The sequence below is a fragment of the Canis lupus genome, chromosome 27, assembly GCF_011100685.1.
Source record: "Canis lupus familiaris isolate Mischka breed German Shepherd chromosome 27, alternate assembly UU_Cfam_GSD_1.0, whole genome shotgun sequence".
Taxonomy (NCBI): domain Eukaryota; kingdom Metazoa; phylum Chordata; class Mammalia; order Carnivora; family Canidae; genus Canis; species Canis lupus.
In genome coordinates this window covers 27616497-27638670 of record NC_049248.1, presented here as the reverse complement: position 1 = coordinate 27638670, position 22174 = coordinate 27616497, and the positions used below count along the sequence as shown (strand labels likewise).

At 38.7% G+C, this 22174-nt stretch overlaps 1 long non-coding RNA gene across 8 annotated transcripts in view; it reads right to left on the bottom strand.

Moving 5' to 3' along the window:
* LOC102156548 overlaps window positions 1-22174 on the bottom strand; it is a 76684-nt gene that overhangs the window by 14079 nt on the left and 40431 nt on the right. For 3 of the 8 annotated variants that reach the window (XR_005380003.1, XR_005379995.1, XR_005379996.1), the window contains 4 exons: window positions 7842-8054; window positions 7174-7238; window positions 5961-6087; window positions 4260-4320 (listed from right to left, as the gene is read on the bottom strand). This is a non-coding gene — a long non-coding RNA (uncharacterized LOC102156548). Of the gene's footprint in view, window positions 1-4259; window positions 4321-5960; window positions 6088-6329; window positions 6576-7173; window positions 7239-7841; window positions 8055-22174 lie in introns of those variants that run through there. The other 5 variants (XR_005379999.1, XR_005379997.1, XR_005379998.1 and 2 more) reach the window with 5 other exon arrangements.

The window sequence follows — 22174 nt, the reverse complement described above, 5'->3', positions numbered from 1 at the left end:
ATTTAATCAGTGAGTGCCTTCCTTGCTGCCTGTGAAGGGAGGTGTTTGCTGCACTGAGTCTGGTTAGGGTTAGTTTATGATTATAAACATCTTCAGTTTTATAGTGAGAACCTTGTTCACTAAACGTACATTTCTTTCTTTCTTTCTTTCTTTTTTTTTTTTTTTTTTTTTTAAGATTTTATTTATTTGAGAGAGAGAGAAAGCACAAGTGGGCCATGCGGGGAGACACAGAGGGAGAGGGAGAAGCGACTCCCCACTGTGCAGAGAGCCTGATGTGGGGCTGGGTTCCAGGACCCCTGAGATCATAACCTGAGCCCAAGGCAGACGTCTGCTTAACCAACTGAGCCACCCAGGTGCCCTGAGCGTACATTTCATACACCACTAGATAAAGCCACAGTAGACGGTGACAGTACAAAGAAGAGGTCTACACAATCCATCCAGATGATTTTATTATAAGTACTAAAAGTAATGTTTTGTCACAAAAGGCAACTCAAGTGAAAATAGGAAGCAGTTGGGATATCAGGTCAAAAAGTATAAACTAGACATGTAGTCACTTTACAAATAATACTCTGCTGAGTTCTTTCTTTGCTTTCCTCCTCCTTCCCTCTCATTCCTCCTTTCCTTTCCTTTCCCACCCTGGAAAATGTTAAGCATATGCTAAATTAGAGAGCTGGTACTCATCTCACAGCTTTGACAATTTTTAACACATGCCAATTTATCTCATCCATATTCTTCCCACTACCCCCTTCCCCTGAATTATTTTAAAGCAAATCTCAACATCATTTTATTGCCTCTGATGATTTTTTCAGAGGTTCGCAGGCTCTTCAGCACTGCTGCTCCCTTCTCCTTTTTTGGCATTGCTTATTTGTACCTTCTTTCTTCTTTTCTTGGTAGTCTTGTCCAGCATTGATTAATTTCGCTATATTTTTTTAATGAAACTTCCTTCTTTATTAGTCTATTTGTTTACTATTTCATTAATTTCTTTTATCTTTATTAGTTTCTTCTGTTTACGTTCTTTTGTTCAATTGGATATTCTTTTCCTAATTTCTTAAGATGTATGATAGCTCATTTATTTTCAGACTTGCTTCTTTTCTAATAAATGTATCCACCATTGTAAACTTCTAAATATGGCATTAGTGGCATTTCACAAGTTTTGATATGTAGTTTTATTTTCAGCCAGATCAAAATCTTTCCCAATTTTCATTGTAATTTTTTAAAAGATTTTATTTCTTTATTAATGAGAGACAGAGAGAGAGGCAGAGACATAGGCAGAGGGAGAAGCAGGCTCCCTGTGGGGAACCCGATGTGGGACTCGATCCCAGGACCACAGGATCACAACCTGAGCCAAAGGCAGATGCTCAATCAATGAGCTACCCAGGTGCCCCTATAGTCAACTAAGAAATTGGTTAATCATGTTATTAAAATCTTCTACCTCCTTACTGATGTATTTTCTTGTCTACTTGTTATATTTATTATCTTGCTGTGTTAAAATCTCCCTCTTTAATTATAAACTCATTTATTTCTTTTTATTTCTGTCAGCCTTTCTTTATATATTTTGAGGTTATGTTCTTAAGGTACATGACACTTATAATTGATATCTCTTTCTGGTGAATTAAGCTTTTTACCTTAAAGAAAACAGCCTTTTAGAAATCTTTTATATTTTTTTCTTAAAGTTTACTTTGACATTAAATAAATTTGCCTAATATACCTTCGTTCTTCTGGTTAGTATTTATACAATATAATATCCTCATCATTGAAATTTCAAATATTCTGTGCCACGATATTCAAATTTGTCTCCGATAAACAGAAGAGTAGTTTTTTTCTTTAAATCTAGCCTGGAATTTTCAAGTAATTAGAGCATTAGACCATTTAAATTCAAGATAATTGCTTTTATATTCAGTTTTATTTATTTTATTTTATTTTATTTTTAGGTTTTAATTTTAACTCCAGTTAGTTAACATATAGTGTAATATTAGTTTCAGGTGTACAACACAGTGATTCAATATCTCCATACAACCCTCCGTGCTCATCAGGACAAGTACACTCCTTAATCCCCATCACCTATTTCACCCATCCCCCCACCCGCCTCCACTCTAAGACATGAATAGACATTTTCTACTACTATTCTTCACCTTCATGAAGGCATTGACATCCAGTAAAGATTAGTTGTACTCAGCACCTGTGATTTTGTGAATTGTGTAGATTTCAAAACTATAAACCCAGGAAGGTTCTGCAACTGATGAGAAAAGTGACGGATGTTGGGGGGCCTGGGAGGCTCAGTAGGTTGGTTGAGTTTCTAGCTCTTGATTTCAGCTCAGGTCATGGTCTCAAGGTCATGAGATTGAGCCCCATATCCTGCTCTGTGCTCAGTGAGGAGTCTGCTTCTCTCCTTCTCCCATTGCTGCTCCCTCCCTGCCCCTGCCATTGCATGCATGCTCTAGCTCACTCCCTCTAGAATAAATAAATAAATCTTAAAAAAAAAAATAGAAAAGTGATGGATGTCACATATAGCTTTCATTACGATTCTTAAATGTATTCATGGCCCCTAGAAAACCAGGAGAAATACAAATTTCTGGGCTCTGTTTATGACATTCTGGATTTATACTAGACCTGGTTTGTAAATGAGCTCAGGTAATTTGTCCTGGGGAATTATAGAAATAATGGAATAGGGCCCCTTGGTAATCACTTTGCAGTGACAATGTGCTTAGTATATTATGGTGACTAATGTTGCCTTGCCACCAACCAGCTAGGGACCATTGTAGGGAGAAAACTTTATTCAGAAGACAGCTTAACATCCAGAGTAATGTACCAGATGTCCCAAAGCCAGAGTCTATAATAAAGTTAATTTAGTTAAGACTCAAATCAAGACACTATCTCTATGAAAAATAATTAGTTGTATTTAACTTAAACTGTAGAAATTGTGCTTTTTTCTTACGCTATTTAAGTTAATAATGTGAGTTACATAAGGTGGCAGTTTTGATACTGCTTTCCCATCAATGAAAAATATTTGCCCATCACATTAAAGCTCCATTGAACGTATACTATGTAACATACAGTAATATTAATACTATGCATGATATTTCTCATTGATCTTCACCATAATATTACAGAGTAGGCATTATAAGGAAAATGAGGCAGAGAGAGATGAACTTAGTCATGATTACAGAACTAGTGAGTAGCAGAGCCAATATCTGAAGTCAGGTTTATCTATTCCAAAGGCTATGATTATACTAACCTACAACCCCGCCTCCCCAAATTATGAGACTTTATGGACGTGTTGGAAAGAAAATGTGGTGTGGGATTTATTTAAAGGCTGAATTTGGTATATTCATCTTTATTTTTTTCATTACCAGTATTATCATTCAGGGCTGGACAATGGCTGCTACAAAAGATATCTAGCTTTGGGATGGATAATGTTTCACCATAAAAGCACTGGAAAGATTTGAGAGGGCTTCTAACAAAGTTTCTGAATGCTATGCACATTTCTTCAGAACTGTAGAATACATAAATAAAACATAGATCTGGTCTGTAACAATGAATTTACTTTAAAATGACAAAGAAAGCTGTGAGTCTCAAGAATATAATATTACAAGAAGACAAGAGAAGCACTGTCATTTAGGGCAGAAGAAATTACAAGCAAACAAAAAAGATATCCTAGAGCCAAGAGGTGTGAAATTATGGATAGAGGAAGAGAAAAAGGGATGAAGGAGAAGAAAAGGTGGAGAAAGTCAGAGAGAGAGAAAAAAAAGAAAAAGTAAGAAGAGTAAGGGAACTTAATCCAGCATACATCTATGGAAGAAGTCCAGGGATTTATTTTTTATTTTATTTTATTTTATTTTATTTTATTTTTATTTATTTATTTTTTAAAGGTTTTATTTATTCATTCATGACAGACACACAGAAGGGGAGGGAGAGAGGCAGAGACACAGGCAGAGGGAGAAGCAGGCTCCATGCAGGGAGCCTGATGTGGGACTTGATCCCGGGTCTCCAGGATCACGCCCTGGGATGAAGGCGGCGTTAAACCGCTGAGTCACCCGGGCTGCCCAAGTCCAGGGATTTAAATATTGACTGTCTTTGTGGGAAGTTAGTAACATTTAAATATTAGGTTCCCCCACTTACAAGAAGAAGGGAAAAGCTTGATTTTTTTTCTTTTTGTTTTGAGGACATGGCCCTATGTAATTACTGCTATATAAGTATTAACCTGTATTTTGTGTATTCCTTTAAACATAATCATACTTTTCAGTTCTTAGCAGACTTACCATGTTTGAAGATATAACTGAGCTTGATTTCACACATTGCAGAGTAACTGGAATCTTCTTCCTTATGTCAAAAATTAAGTTAAAAACAAAAAAGAAACAAAAGAAGATTAAAAATGTGGAAGCCCAGGGGTACCTGGGTGGCTCAATTGGTTAAGCACCTGACTCTTGATTTCAGCTCAGCATCACGATTTCAGGGTCATGGCATCGAGCCCAGTGTCAAGCTCCCTTCTCAGCAAGGAGTCTACTTGAGACCCTCTCTCTCCCTCTCCCATTGCCCCCCCCCACCTGTCATGCTCTCTCTCCCTCTCTCTCTTAAATAAACAAATAAATCTTAAAAAAAAATGTGAGAAGCCCAGAGTTAGACATTAACTTGGGTCACCAGCTAACGAGCCTGTTTGAGAAATGAGCTATTTCTTCACTTTGTCTAAACTTATTGTGCATTCATTAAAATGACAGAAATCTCCATGTTCCATGAACATTCCTTTCATGGCGAGGTGTGTCTCAATGATGCCATAGCAATACAATAAATCAGTGAAAACAGATTGGCGTTAAATCTGCCGAAAACAGATTGCTGAAAACCACAGTGGTAGGGAGGTCAAGCTAGGTAGGTGGCCTGCTTCCAGACGTTATTCAATAAAGTAAATAAAGGAGCTGGGCAAAACCGGGGGAAGCCGTAATTCTCAGGCTGATAAGAGGTACAGGTCAAGCTGACACTGACATGACCTAGCCTTGTTTCACCTTCGCTCAAGTGTTCGAGAAGCGCCACTTGCTATTTATTTCATTTACTCTAAGCTACTCGCCCCACTGGAACTGGATTAAGTTACAACTGTTGCGTTTCTCTTGGAGACCTTGGAAAACTGTGCCCCACAGCTTTTCATCGGTGTCTCAAATGGGACTGCCAATAGTGAAGATCTCTCGGGGAGAAACATGTCATCAAAAATTGCAAGTTCTCAGTCACACCTTTTAATGGAAAAAAAAAGTTTCTCCTCCCACTGCACCCCAGCTTCTGCTCTTAGCAGGGAACTCTTTAAACCAAACAAACAACTTCGAAAACCTCTCCAGGGTCCCTCTTACCCTTGTCAGAACTGTATTGCCCACTTTTGGCTATAAGATCTGGTTTTCTTCCCAGTCCCTGGTGGTCTTGGCAAAACCTCATGCAGGTTCCCATGCCACACACCCATGGAGGAGATTGTAGGGCTTGGTGGTTACAGGGAATGAGCCAGGGAGTCTTACATTTTAGTCTCTGCTGAGCAACTCAACTCTCTGACCCTGCAGATGAGTCACTTGGATAGCATTGACTGAAAGGGAGAATTTGGGGGCAAATATAGGAACCTTCTCTGAAATCCAGATGCTGTTTGTGAGCTGTGTTTTCCCAGATCAAATAAACAAGCACCAAAAGCAGTCATCCAGGCCCCATGGAAAAAATATTATGTGCCCCAGATGCTTTCATGGCTAGTGGGTGGCTAAATTAGGCTCTTGTTTTGTCTAAAGGCATTTGAGTATATAAAAAAAATTACATAGCAAATATCTGGTGTCCTGACTCTCTCAAATTATGAAAACTACTGGTTTTATAATATGTCAGTGGCAAAGAATAAACATAAATTAAAATCCACTTTACCAATAAAACATGTTGCTTGCATATTATAGAAAAGAAAAAAAGCATCAAGTCAAAACATTGTGATGTCCTAGACCGTTACTCACAGTCATGCTATTCTGGGGTCACACTGCAATCATCATCAGCTGTTACAATGGAAATTTGAAGACCTTCAGGTTTCTCAGAAGAAAAGTTGCACAGGGTTTGAGATTTCTTGTAAAACCTTCAATCTTGCTGAAAAAAAATCCCATCAAATACCAATTTCTGTTAAGTGGGTAGGAGACATTTAAACTCTTCAAAAATTAAAAAAAAAACTCTTCATCAAGGATTGTTTTCTTTTGTTTATTTCTTTTAAGATTTATTTCTTTATTTATTTGAGAGGGAGAGAAAGTGGGGGAGGGGAGAGGGACAGAAAGAGAAGGGGGGAGAATCTCCAGCAGACTCCTGGCTGAGCAAGAAGTCCTGAAGCAGGGCTGGATCTCATGACACTGATGTTATGACTTGAGCAGAAACTAAGAGTCGGTCACTTAGCCTACTGAGCCATCCAGGCACCCCTTGAGGGTTGCTTTCTTTTAGAACATTTATTGGGTTTGGATGTTTACTTCCCTCCAACTGTGAAGCTCCAGGATAGATGCTCTGGAAATCTCCAAAGAAAGTCAGACTCAGTCATCCCAGACTTTCTTAGTTCCCATTTCTTCTTTTTCATCCTCTCAGCCAGACACCTGGGAAATGCAGGGATTACCTCCATCTAGCACCTCTTTCTTACCTTTTCACATCATGGAAGAAACCTTCTGTGTTAAGTAAATGTTTTCCTCCTCATCATCAATGCTTCCTCTCTTCTTCTTTATTATCTAGGGGATGCTTCTTGGTTGATAATCTTTGGGTTGTCCCTTGCCTATAAGGCAGGGTGTTCCCTACTTTCCCTTCGGTTTTCAAGGTCTTCTCTGAAGGCCATCAAACATCAGCCCGCATTCTATCATCTTGGCAATTATATTAATGGAAGAAGATTTGATGTAGATGTGAAATAAAAAGGGGATTAAGAGGTAGATACATGGAATGATAATCTTGGGTACATCAATAAGTTTTGAGAGGTAACTTTTCCCTTTTGAGGATCTATTTTTCTTATTGGCAGAATTATATTTATATAATATATTATATAGTATATACATAAATATATAAATATATGAAGTATATTTATATAATGCAAATATATCATATAATATAAATAGATTATATACATAGAGAGAGACAGAGACAGAGATAGAGAGAGGGAGAAGGAGGGCGGGAGAGAAAGATATTTATTATGAGGAATTGGCTTACATGATTATGGAGGCTGAGAAGTCCCACAGAAAGCATGTGGTGTAATTCATTCCAAGTACAGAGGCCTGAAAACCAGGAAAATAAATATTATATATATCTTAGTCTCAGGGTCAGAAAAGATGAGATGAGCTATCCCAGCTCAAACAGTGAAGCAGGGTTTAAAAAGATGCTAATTGCTAATTCCTCCTTCCTCCACCTTTTGTTCCATTCAAACCCTCAGTGGACTAGATAATACCAACACACATTGGGGAGGGCAATGTACCTGAGTCCACCAATTCAAATATTAATCCCGTCCAGAAACATCCTCCAAGATACCCAGAAATAATTTTTAACCAGGGTACCCACTGACGAGTCAAACTGACACATAAAACTAACCATCACACCCACCACATAATGATGTTATGATTTTTTTCTCTTTTTGAAGTAATTTATGCACACTTAAAAAATGGCTGTCTGGAAACCTTTCTTTTTCTCTACACTTAAATTCTCCATGGTGAGAATTTTAAGCCAGGGAGGAGCTAAGAGTAAACCATGCCAGAGATTTCTGGGCTGGTAGGACCACCTGATCCTCTGTAACCCATGCAATAGAGTAGTAAATAAACATTTATTATGCACTTCATATGTGCAAAAATCATCCTTTGGTTTTGAAGTATGTTAACTCACTTTACCTTTACAATAGCACTGCAAGGTAAATGTGATTATCCTCATTGAAGATCAGAAGTCTGAGGAATAGCGGTTGAGTAAGTTACCCCAAGGTATACAGCTGGCAAATGGCAGAGCGGAGATGTGAACCCAGGGAGTCTGACCAGGAAGCCACACTCTTTAAAAACACTATGCTCAGGAGATCCTCACACAGAGTTCATACATTTCGCTGGCTTCTCCTACATAATATAACAAATTTTATTGTAAAACCGGTTCTTCAGCTATAGATTCCACAGCATTATCATTTGTCTTAAAAATTCTACTACACGCTACAGCATCCTTGATCACTTTAATGTAAGCAAACAAATCGCCATCCAAATTTCACCTACCCTCTGTGTATGACTGACAGCTTAGTCATGAAAATGTACTCATGGGCCAAGGTCAAAGCCCCAGGTCCTACATTTAGTCTTTCCCTTCATTGTTTTCCCTGCTTGTAACAACTGCCAGGCTGAAACCCCTCCTTTGTGCAGTCTTTTCTGATTAAAGCAGGGAGCTCTCATATTCACTCACCTAACAAATAGTTGTCAAGGACTTACGTTAAACCACACCATGCTAGAACATAGGAAAACCAAGTTAATAGGATATACTGTCTTGGACTTATTGAGTTTAAAGTCAAGATAGGGAAACTATTAACAGCACTCGGTAGCCAATTCTCCATGTCAGAGACATAATAAAATTAACCTGCATAAGCTCTTCAGATTAAAATGTTTTTCAAAAAAAAATAAATAAAAAAACAAAATGTTTTTCAAAAAACACAAATCAAATGTAAAAATTGTATTTCTCATTCCAATATTTTCTATTTCTACCACCGTGTGTTCTTTTTTTTACAGTAATTCTAAAGATAGAGACATAGACTACAAACCCATATGTGCACTTTTGTGTACACATGGACCATTATATAAGGAAACAATTGTCCTGATCATGTCCTGATCAATAGAAAAATGGCACTTCTATCCTTCCCTGTCTTGAATGTTCTTCTGCACCTCTTCTGCACTAAAATCTCGGGCATATTTGCATTGCACTACAGGCTTGGGATACATTGACTAATTTATTCTATGACTTCTGTAAACTTAGTTCAGGAATATTTTATGTGGTAAATGATATCAAAGTGCTTTATAAATTTTCCTATTATTATAAGATATTAGGAGTGAAAGAGAAATACTAGATGAACTCTAGAAAAATCCTTTTATTTTTCTGAAATTGGCCTTTAATTTCAATGGATTCAGAGAGCAATGGATGCAAAACCTATTTTTACTTTTTATATATTTATTTATTCATTCTAATTATTGATTTGAAATTTACAGAACATAAAATTAACTGTTTTAGAGTGTGCATTTGAGCGGTATTTAGTACATTCTCAGTGTTTTACAACCACCACCTCTAAATTCCAAAACATTTTCATCATATTGAAAGGAAAACCTGTACCCATTACTCATTCTCTCCTCCTCCCCTCACCTGTCTCTTCCCCACCCTCCAGCCCCTGGCAACCAGTCATCCATTTTCTGTCTCTATGAATTTGCCTATTCTAGACGTTTCATATAAATGGAATCACATCATATGTGACCTTTCATGATTGGTTTCTTTCACTTAGCATGATGTTTCAAGGTTCATCCACCTAGTAGCATCACCTCATTCCTCTTTATTGCTGAGTAATACTCCATTGTATGGATGTGCCACATTTTGTTTATCCCTTCATCCATTGGTGGACATTTGGGTAATGTTCATTCTTTGACTATTGTGAATAAGGCTGCTGTGAACATTTGTATTCTTGTGTTTTTTGTTTCAATATATGTTTCCTTTTTTCCAAGCATATGGTACATTACTACTAGCTATAATCACCATGCTGTACCTTAGATTTCTCTTAAAACTGAAAGTTTGTGCTTTTTGATCAATACCTTCCCTCTTCCTCTGTTAACCATCATTCTACTGTGTTACTATAAGTGCAGTATATTTTTTCTTTTTGATTCCATGTCTAAATGAGGTAATGCAATATTTGTCTTTCTGTATGTGAAAGCGTGTTTTCAGATTCTGTAAGCATGTGTCATAACTGAAGGCTATTCCTACTGCTGGTACTTTCTTTCATCATCTTACCATCAAGCTAATTCAAATTCCTTTTTCGAGTCTTGGCTTAGATGAAGTTTCCTCCTGATGCCTTTTCTAATGCTTACACTGCCTGAGGTGCTTCTCCTCTGTGCCTCCAAAGCACTCCACAATAACACCCTACTATTCACTAGTCCCTCCCAATGGACTGTGAGTCCCTCTGACTGTCAGTGCCACCAGGGATGAATATGATCACAATCCTTAACACAGTGTTCCTCAGAGCAAGTGCCCAGATTTAAGTATAAATAAATGAATAAAGTACATGTCCCTTTTGAGTTTTTGAGGAAAAGGAGAGAAGATTCTTAGAAAGGATCTAAATGGAGGCAGCGTGTTCCAAACCATACTACTTCTTAAAGGTAGAGTATATTCATTTAGCTAAATGATTCAGGGAAACCAAACATAAAACTTTAGCAAACTCCTTGCTTTTTTTGTAAGTGGCATCCATGTCTGTATGCCCATTATCGAGTACAAAATCCTGCTAATGGTAGGTTCTCAGATATCAAGGCCATCATGCAAGCATCTACCATAGAGAAAAGAAGGGTCGACTGCAACAATGACTGGGAAAATAGACCCCAAGGGAGAATAGAGAGGGCTATTTGTCCAGCAAAAATACGCTTTGGGTAGGAGGAAGGAAACTGAGACATCTGAAGAAGAGCATTGACATGATGTCATCAAGGGCAGAACCATAACAATGGGATACCTTGAGTTGGGGTAATAGTTTGAAAAACATCTTGTGGTTACCCAAAGGATAACCAAACTTATTTGTGCCTTTCCAATTTCAAGCATCCAAGTTATTTTCTTTCCCTAAGATTAAAGTAGTTCTGGGGCCTGGGAACTGGGTTAGATGTTTCTCTTTTCTACTTTCTCATTGGACTTGTCCACCTTTACTGATCTGCCTCCTTTCATCAGATGTGAGCTGCTAAGAGCTCCCCAGCCCAGTGCCTGGGACATGGCAGGGGGAGTGGATGTACACCTGAACAAGTATATGAAATAATTAAGTGGTGAAAGGATTAATGGATGAATGGCTTCTTCACATTTAAAACAAGGAATCTGGTTTTTCCTTCCCTACCAGTTTTTCAATTAAAGATCATGACTCCCTGGAAAAGGGGAATAGATAATTTGCGTATCAGCCAGCCTTATTCATTTATCTTTCATCCTCAAACATTTGTCAATCAATTACTCTCTGCATAGCTCTCAAATAGGCACTGAGATATACAGATTAATAAGAAAAAAAAAATCCTGCCTGTAAGGAGTTTCTGATACAGCAGACAGATGATGTACACGGAGATCAAGTATCATTTAATATCAGCAAATACTGATGGATCATTTTACTTTCTAAACGCTGGAAAATGGCTTTGTTTACTAAGCTGAGAATGATTTGAACATGAGAGTTTTGGCACAAGACCACCTACTGAAGGAAAAATCTGAGTTTATATGCTTATTTAGCTGTGATGAAGTTTAATTAAAAAGCAAGTATAGAAGATTGCTCTTTGTGTGATTATTTAGATGTCATGAAATTTAATAAAAAAGCAAGTATAGAACGGTTTCTTTCTGTTTGAAGTTTTAGCAAAGATAATTTTCATCCCTCTAAATCATCATCTAAATCATCTTCCACTCTTGGTAGCTCTTATTATCTATCTTGGGGCAAAATGGAAAATTCATAAACAGAAGTAAAAATACTAAAAAAAAAAAAAAAAAAAAAAAAAAAAGAAGTAAAAATACTAGTCATGTCCCAGGACGGAAAACAGTTCAGTTCACCTGGCAGCATTAGGCTGTCTCTATTTCACAGTGAAAGGGAGGAATTGCTTTTATTCCTTTCCTACTGATTTTATTTCACTATCAAATGACTGTAGGAGAAGACAAAATAAAAATCTTTTATTTGAATGTTGGCTCCACAGGTCACTATGTGTCCTCAGGCACATCACTTCTGTGGGACCTGAGGTTCTTTCTCTGTTATAGAAGGCAAAAAGAGTAGCTGTCCTTTTGAGCAGGGAGATCTCAAAAGTTTTGCTTAAGCATTATCATGTTCTGATTCTGAGGGAGACACTTGCGGAGTGGCCAGGTTAAGAACTCATTTTCTGGGACACAGAATTTCAGGGCGTTATTAAACAGGTGGCCCAGCATCGTTAACCTGGGCTCTGATGTCACACAGACCTGGGTTTGAGGTCAAGCTAGAACTTACTAGAACTTCTTAAGCTAGATATCCTCAGGGAAGTTATGTATTTAGAATCTGTAACTGTATCTATAAAACGAAAATGTACCTCATGAAGTTGTCATGAGAATTAAAAGAAAAAGAAAACATCAAATGCCCCAGTTCTCACTAAATGGTCGTACACCGTGCCTCCTGTCTGTGAGCACACCCCTCAGCTAGTACACAGGCAATGGAGATGGGTGTTTGGTAGGGCCAGAGAGTCTCACGGGAAGCTTATAGTTCTCTTGTGCCCTAGATCACCAGAAGGCACCTGCAGTCAGGAAAACTTATTTTCATCGACTCCAGCAAATCAAAGGTAGGCTCCCCCAAAGTAGGACTAAATGAAAAAAAAAATCTCAGACAAAGGGACCATGGTTGGCTATGCTAATACCCATTTCTAGGCATTTGTGAGGCCAGCCATAGCTGGCAAGACTTCCTTTTCCAAGAGGGGAACTCCCTCTACCATGGCTTAGGGCAAAAGTCCAGACTTCACCCTGTCTCTTTCCAGAACACAAGAAATCTCTCAGTTTGTGTTTATGAGAAGATCGTCAGATTAGCTCCAGCTGAAAGTAAAAAGAATGTCATCCTCTTCTCAGCTGCGCAGAGCCCACAGAATTTGCTGAAGGCATGGAAGGGTTGTTTCTCCTCCATGTGCCTGTACATTTGTTGTTGGCCGGGTGGGGGTGGGGGGCACAGACAGGAGTCATATTGGAATAATGCCCTCAGAGCTGGGATGCGCCTTGTGCTCTTGTACACTGTGTGTGTTGTGCATCAGGGGTTGGAAGTGGAGCCAGAAATAATTCCCTCTTGAGACAGAGCAGGGCAGTTCCTTACAGGCTTGGTCAGGAAGGGTGGTTCCCCTTCATCTGTCCTGGAGGAACCACTATTGACAAATCACTGGGGTCCTTTTGGTTTAGACCTCCTTGTGGAGAATGTGTTGGGAACCCTGAGGAAGGGAAAGAAGACCTGTTGGAATGTGAGGAGGGGCACACTTCCTCTGTGGGTAGCATACCTGCTACTACTTGGGACCTTTGCCAGAAGTGCAGGATGATCATGGGGGGTTGGAGGGTGTCCACAAGTGTACATTAGATTCTGACTGGATCTGGCCACAATGGAAGATGTGTGACCTCAATGTATTAATTCTGACCAATTCCTTGTACTTTTATCCCAGTAGGAATATTGCTGAATAAGTCTACTATCTGGAGTGGAGCTGAGGAGACATAATCAGGCCTGTCCTGATAAAACTGTTGACAGCTTCCACTCCTAACTCTAGGGAAAGTGGCTCCAGGAAGACATCATGGAAAGAATAAGCCAAAGCAAAGCCTTGTGGAGTCTCTGGACAAAAGTTATGACCCTCTGGATCTGACTCTCACATGGGATTATGGGAGTAAATAATGTAGGCTCCGTGTTCTACATTTAGGTCTCCCTACTGCCTTCCAGCCATTATGGGGCTGGAGGGCCATCCGTGTCCTTCCTCTTCCACTTCCCAACCTGCTGGATCTCTTTGCTAGGTCGAACTTAACCTAAAAAGCAAATGAACTTCCCTGTTGTCATCTTTAGTAATCGTATATTCTTATTAAACTTGAATGTAAGGAGAATATTATTTGGGGGAAAGAGGGGATGAAATTCTATTTCATAAACAACAACAGCAATACTAATAATGATAACACCCCTCAGATGAGCCAGACTCTCACTTCTCATTTCTATGCTACTGTAGCTCTGGTTTGGCTGGCCTCCTTGGCTTGGCGAGCTTGATCCACTTCATCTCCTGCTTCTCCTGTTGGCTAAGCTCCCACCCTCCACTTGGCTCCTGTAGCTCAATTCCTGGCTGGCTACGCTAATCCCACATAATATTTTACGCAAATTTATATGAACCCCGTTACAAAGCTTAGCAAAGAGGCACTGTTTCTTTTCCTTGATAAAATTAATCATTTATAACTTGGCTCTAAGCAACCCGTCCAACTGGTGGGTGCTTAGATTTTGCTTGAAAGAAATATTCCCAGCCCCAGTCCAAAAGAAAAAGATTTTCTGTCTTGCCCCGGCCCCCCAAAGTGCAGTCTATGTTGGAAATTCCCACCAGTCTCATTTAGAACCACACTCACAGTTGCCTGGGAATTTCTCCCAGAAAGCTTCTATCTACCCCGCCCCCTGGGGTTTGATTTCCCACAGACCCCCGGGGTGGTTTAGACTGTTGTCTGTATCAACAACATGATAAACTTATTGTGGCTGCCCAAGCTTCTCCAAAGAGTTGTGGGAATCATTTGTGAATTACTTCTTTGATTTTTCTTAAATGAAATTCTGTTTTTACTCATGTTAAATGACTGTTCCCAGAGTGCTGTCTCTTTAGTGGCACAGTTACTTTGACGAGGAGATATGCTCCCTGGCTCTAGCAGGAATCAATGGAGGCATCAGATGCTGGATTTGCAATTAAGACAATGAAAGTTCAACCAAAAAATCACCTCTGTCATCCCCTGATGCCTCATTAATAAAGAAGGGAACTAATTTTTCAGCACTAAAGAGAAAATCTAAGGACTAGGCACATACATACAGCCTCCACACCTATTTAAGGAACACAGAATAGAATTACTCTGCTCTTGTTTTTTTTAAGCCAAGATAAATAGTAGATTGTAGCATCTAGCACCTCAAACTTTTCAACAAGTATGGAGGAATGGAAAGAGCCTCTGTGGATCCAGTCACTTTTCTTAAGCAGTGTGGGTGGTGGTGGGTGGGTGTGTGTGCACACACGCGCCTGTGTGTGTTTTTTCCTGTCCAGTACTAGTGACTGTGCTTATAGCTCCAGCTTTGGGAATATAATTTCTGCCTTGCAGCCAAACAACCAGTTCCTCTTTTTGTAACAAGGAGTCATAAAAAACATATATTCAGGGAACTTTCTCAAGTGGCATTAAATTGGGGTGAGCACCAATGAACACTACTTTCCAGGTGAATGACCAGAACCCCAATATATCTCTTTAAAATAAAACATCTGCTCAGACATATGATCAGATTTATCTAAGTCACCCAACGATTTGGTAACAGAGATAGGACCAAGGGTCTAATTCTTTAAATTCCTACCTAGTGTTTTGTTTTTAACTTCACTTACTATCATTCTTTGTCTAAAATGTTTCAGGCAGCATTCTGGATGCTTGAGCTATATATAATAATGCTTCCCAGAAGAGCCGTATACTATATTAGTCACAACATAGTCATATTATTTACTAAATAAGAAGGGAGTAAATATGTCTAAATTGGCATCTACAAAATAGTCTTGTTTTAATTAATGTACATGAAACAGAAACTACTTGATATGAGATAAGGTAAACACATACATACACATGGATCCCAATCAGAACTCAGGAGTCAGGGACACTTGGGTGGCTCAGTGGTTGAGCGTCTGCCTTCGGCTCCGGGCGTGATCCTGTGGTCCTGGGATCGAGTCCCTCATTGGGCTCCCTGCATGGAGCCTGCTTCTCCCTCTGCCTGTGTCTCTGCCTGTCTCTGTGTGTCTCTCATGAATAAATAAATAAATTCTAAAAAAATAAAGAACTCAGGAGTCAGTATTTCAAAAAAGGACAGGGCCGCTGTGCCCAGGTTTTATACCAAGTAGGCAGAGCAAACGTGGACCCCCTTGGAGTTAACTTGAGAGATCAAGGCTTTGATCTTTTTAAATAAGCTTTTATTGTAAAAATCTTATATTTACAGAAAGGTGGCAAAGAGAGTAGAGTCTCCATACACCTGGCATCCAGGATGCTCTGCTGTTAATATCTCACACTAATGTGATGTGTTTATCACAACTAATGAACCAATATTGATACATTATGAAGCTAAATTATTTTTTTTAATTTTTTTTAAATTTTTTTTTTGCTAAATTATTTTTTAATGTAAGTCCATACGTTATTCACATTTCTTTTGTTTATTGTTGTTGTTGTTGTTTTTAATGTATGGTTCTTTTTTTCTACTCAAGATTCCCCCTCTTGATAGCAATTACATTTACTGGTTATATTTTCTTAAGATCCCCTGCACTGTGACAGCTGCTCAGACTTTCCTTATTTTTGATGACCTGGGTAATTTTTTTTTTAAGATTTTATTTATTTATTTATGAAAGACCCAGAGAGAGAGAGGCAGAGACACAGGCAGAGAAAGATCCCTTGAGGGGATCCCAATGTGGGACTAGATCTGGGGAGTCCAGGATCACGCCCTGAGACAAAGGCAGATGCTCAACTGCTGAGCCACCCAGGTGTCCCAATGACCTGGACAATTTTGAGGTGGACTGGTAAGATGTTTGGTAGAATTTCCTTCAGTTTGGGGTGTCTGATGTTTATCTCATTATTCGAATGGTGGTGTAAGTTTTGGGGGAGGAAGGTGACAGAGTATAAGCACCACTATCAAGGGTACATATTAACAGCACGACTTAGTCCTGTTGATGTCAACCATGACCCTTTGGCTGAAGTAGTGTGTAACTACTGTAAAATTACTCTTTTCCCCCCTTTTTATGATATACTCTTGGAAAAGACGTCACTGAGTAGGCCATACTTAAGAGATGGGGTGTGATCTCTTCCTTCTACTTCTTTGAAGTGGTAGTAATTATACAGATTATTTTAAATTTCCCTTTCCTTTTAAAAATTATGCTATAGATGTAATCACAGGAAATAATAACAGCAACATTAGAACATGAAAAAAAGGTGAAATGTGAAAAGGTCTCAGAAAATACCTGGTTCTGTTTTCCTGATTTAACGAGGATAGTATCGAATAATTTGCATGATGCACAGTCACATGTGGTCAAGTTAAATTGTCATCCTTCTTATTCACTCAACAAATGCTTTTTGGGTGCCTCTTCTTTGTTAAACTCTGGGTTCCATCATTTGAATTTAAAACCACACTGTGTGGCAGGTAAGAAAGGTGCTACCCCGCTCACTCAGTTTTCAGATGAGAAATCCAGGGGAGAATGTTTTCCCTAGGTGTGACTGATTGAGCTGTAAAGAATACACAGATTTCTGAACAACAAGCGCAATGCTTGACTATACCCAACAGTGTGGTCTACCTCCTAACACCACTGAGCAGAACAGAACAGGGTGTTTTTATTAAATATTTCCAAGGGTAATCCTTATTTGCTGAGCCATACCTGCCACTGAGAAATCAAGGATTCAGCTTAAAGTTTTATTTGGCTCATCCTAGGATTCCATCTCCTCCAGCCACAACCTCCTCCCCATCCTTGCCCCCACCTCTGCAAATTCTACGCTGGCTATGTCTAGGTTCCTGCTACTGAAAATAAGTAGTGTGTGGATATTTGAGTGCCTGTCGTTTAAATATGTTATCAATGTGTTTGCCCGGAATCTGTTGTTGTAGGACTTTGGTGTTCTTATAAAAGTTCAATTTATCCTGGCACTTTACAAAGCGGTCCAGTGGTCTCTTAGGAATGAATGAATATCTGCTAGGCACATAGATAGCATTGTATTAGACATCACAGAAAATACCTTCAAACCCAAAAAGAAGAGATTACAACAAGATAGTTGGTACCCGAAGGTTTATAAGCTAAAAATTGCCAGAGAATGGAAAAATTCCATGGGCTGGAAATGTGGTTCTCATAATAAAGGGAAAGAGCTGGTCAAAAGGGATGAGGATTGAAAGGAACAGTGAAGTGAACTGAAGAGGTTAGGCTAGAACGAATTGGAAAGATAGGGTTAAACCGGGAAAGAATGAATCCTTGAAGATTAGATCTAACTTTTTTATAGATAGGCATGATATTCATTGTCACCCTAGATTTTTGACCCCTTTTCTTCCCTGAAGCTTCTCTGGAATGTTCCTTTATAGGAAACTACTATAAAGCATTTGATACCAGGAATAAGTAGCGGTCCCATGCTCCCCTTTGGAGTGGATTAAAGCAAACTGGAAATCAATATTCTCTCTTCAGAGATTTAGGAGCAGAAGCTATTACAATCCGCATCAGATTTAGCATACATTTACTTCTGATAGAGCATATGTTCAGATTTAAGAGAGCGGATTTAAAGCACCATATTCTTTTCTTTAGCTCTCCCATTTTTTTTTTTTTTTTGTTATTTTGGCAGCCTTTCGCACAAAGGATCCCCTAAGCCAGTTCACTGAGTATGCAATTATCCACTGTGAAAACATTTCAATTATTCTGTAATCATTCTTTTTTTTTTCCTCCCTCTGGGTATTATACTCATTGATATCAAAGGTGACTAGTTTCGGACTGAGAAATAAAAATTTCTATCAAGTTTTTGGGATTTTGTCCCATGTGGTATATAACAGGAGTGGGGGAGCAACATAAGCAAACTTCAGAGTAGGAAGCTGTGCTGAGCCTGCCCACCACAGCATGGTATTAGCATGGCATGAATGGGGTCATTTATAGGATTTGGCACTGAAACTGGGAGTCCTAATGTCACTATGACTCAGGTCTAGGGAGAGAGAAAAGAAGTTGCAGCAAAGGAAAAAGACAATGAAACCAAACAGTATCTGTCATCTCTCTTTTCATCCACAAATCAGTTTTCCTTATTGTTACTATGTTGTCTATTGTTCAGCCAATGTATGTTAACATCAGACTCACATTTTGGCAAAGTAACTGAGGGGATTTTTCCTTTGTTTTCAGAGTAAGAATATATTAGAAAAGCCAAGAAGTTTTAAAAGAAACACTGGTCTCTCTCCTTATGACTGCTGACAGAGAGAAGAGTAAGTCACAGCTTAAGGCTTTCTGATCTACCAGCCAATTTTAGAGAGATGGAATATGATTTTCAGGGACATTCAAACCTCAATCTTTCTATCAATATTGTGAGGAATTCTATCAAAATCAACTCTTTATCATCTGGCCTCCATGGTTATTCTAAAAAATTGTCTTTGGGCACCTGGTTAACTCAGTTGGTTAAGTGTGTGCCTTTGGCTCATGTTGTGATCACGGAGTCCTGGGATTGAGCCCCACCTTGGGCTTCCTGCTCAGCAGAGAGTCTGCTTCTCCCTCTTCCTCTGCTCCTCCTCCCTGCTTGTGCTCTCTCTTTCTATCTCAAATAAATAAAGCTTTAAAAAAAATTGTCTTTAAGAGAACTTTACAAATTAAAAGGATAAAAATCTACATTTCAAACATAGATTAATATACACATAATGAACTTGTAAATATGGTTTGCCCAATTGACAAAGATCATCATGATATAAAGGGTTTCAAATTACTAAGTATTATAGTTTTTTATCATGAGATACATTTATAGAATTTCCTTCATCCTTCCTGCTTTTCTCTAGAGGGGATTTATATGGGATATATAGGGAATGAGGAAAAGAATTAGTACCAATATACTATAAATACTAAAAGATTGTGTTTATTTTTTAAAAAGATTTTATTTATTTATTTGAGAGAGAGAGCATGAGCAGGGGTAGGGGCAGGGTAGAAGCAGCGGGGGGGTGGGGGGGAAGAGAAACAGATTCCCCAATGAATACAGAGCCTCCTGTGGACCTGGATCCCAGGACCCTGAGATCATGACCTGAGCTGAAGGCAGACACTTAACCAACTGAGTCACCCAGGCACTCCAAGACTGTGATTTTTAAAAATTATTTCAAAAGATATCAGGGGAAAAAAAAAGATATCAGGGACACTTGGGTGGCTCAGCAGTTGAGCATCTGCCTTTGGCAGGGAGTGATCCCAGGGGTGCAGGATCCAGTCCCACGTTGGGCTCCTTGTGGGCAGCCTGCTTCTCCCTCTGCCTATGTCTCTTCCTCTCTCTCTGTGTCTTTCATGAACAAATAAAAAAAATCTTAAAAAAGATATCATTATTTACTATAATTCTTAGAAAGGTTGATTAAAAAGGTTTTTACCTCTGCTAGGTCTACACTTGAGGGAAATACATTTCTGGCTCTAAGAGGGAGAAAAAAAAAGTAGAAGTGCTAACAAATGCAGCATACTTTTGTATAATTATCAAGAGCTGAGAGAATAATAAACTATATTTATTATCTGTCTATCCTTTAGATCATTGTTCTTTCCAAGAACACATAATAGTTTACTCTTAGCAGCAACATAAAGTCCCAGTTGTTGTTGCTGAAATAACCAGAACTGTTGTTCCTGGTTTTTCTTAATCTGGCCCCATTATATTAAAAAAATCTCATTTTGTTTTCTGGTTGGTACATAAAGCCATTCCTCTAGATTGATATTTCTACTGTCTTTGCATAAACTGTCCCATTCCTTTACCACTGGGCTTCATTGATGTTATTCACACCCTACCTGGAACACCTTTCTTTCAGCCTTCTGCCTACCCTGATATTACAGATATAATATTCAGCCCAAGTGCTTTCTTAAAAACTTTTTCACTTCTTAGACTACTTGGATTACTTATTTTTATTGAACTTTAAAAAATATATGGGGCGCCTAGGTGGCTCAGTCAGTTAAGCATCTTCCTTTGGCTCGGGTTACAACTTGGGGTCCTAGGATGGAGCTCTAAGACATGCCCCCTCCCCAATGGAGAGCTAGTATCTCTTCTTTCTCTGCTCCTCCTCCCAAGTAAATGTGCTCTTTCTCTTGAGTAAATAGATAAAATCTTTAAAAAAAAATCCAGACCATATAATTTATGTTTTAATTGTTTTCTAATAATTTTAAAGTGGGCTTGTTAGTTTGTCTTCTAGGTTAGACCGCAAAGAAGGAAATATATATTAACTTTCTACTATAGTTAACATGAATCTTAGCACTTCTGGGCTTAAATTTGATGTCACATAAAATACTAGAAAAGTGATTGATTTGTTTTTTTCTATTTGATAAAAATTCATGGAAAATCTATTTCAATCATCTGTGTGAAAGGATTTTTTTTTTCTTCACAACAGAAGTAATAAAACAAAGTGATTGGAATGGGGTGGACATTAGTGAATGTAAGTGAGGAAGGGGTGTAGAGCATGGAGTTACTTCATCTTATTTATGCTTTCCTCTAAATCTGATATTATAGCCACCATTTTGAAGGTGATGAGACTGATGCTCAGAGAGATTGTGTAACTTGCTCAAGTTTCTAATCAGAAGCAAGATTTGACCCTTGCCTTTTGACTCAATGCCAAAGTATTTTCTACTATATTGATAATCTACTTTCTCAACAAGGTGTCATGAAATAGAATGGTAGGTGAAGATGAGTCAATCGTTTTATTTAGAAATGAAATAAATCAGAATAAAAAGGTATTGATTTCAGTCCATATTAAACTTGAGGACACGTTTACAAATTGTAGAGGGAAATTTAGAGAAAATCTCACATGTGAAGGGGAGCTTGACCTGGGATTTACAAATGTAGAGGAGGGAAAGGGCACAAGGATCATAATTGAGGCAGAGAGAAGTCTGGTATATTTGGAGACCAGAAAGCTAAGTTAGAGCAAGAGACATATCTCAAGATGAAGAGTATAGTTTGAGGTTAGTGTATCAGTCAGTTTTGCTGCAATGTTGCTGTGTATCAAACAAGCCCCAAATCTTAATAGACTGCACCAACAACAATTTATTTCTTGCTCATGAGTCCACAGATTAGGTATGCCTCTGCTGAGTTTGGCTAAGATTTCCTGGGTTCATCTGGATTTAACTCTAGGCTACAAGCCATATTTACTCATCCTAGGACTCAAGCTGCAGGATCTCTGACAACTTGGCACATGCTCTGTAATAGAAGATGCCAGAAGCTCAAAAGGGCCCAAAGAATCTTGCCATGCCTTTTAAATCTTTGGCTCAGAACTAACAACTTGTCACTTCCATTCACTCCATTTGGCAAAACTGACATATCCAAGCCCAGTATCAGTAGGGTGGGGAAGTGCATTCTGCTTGGAGGGAAGTCATGGCAAGGTTGGAGAGGGGAGGAGGAACTGTAAACAAATCAAACTGTCAAAGTCAGACTGGATAAGCCATGAGCAGGGGAATAGGCAGGGGATGGAAGGCCATAAAAATTAGAAAGGGAATCACAGGTAAAGAGCCATGCATTCTCTTTTGTTAGGAAATGGCAGAAGGAAATCAGTGTTTCAGGAAGTTCAGAATTACAGTAGACTGTAAGGTAGAAC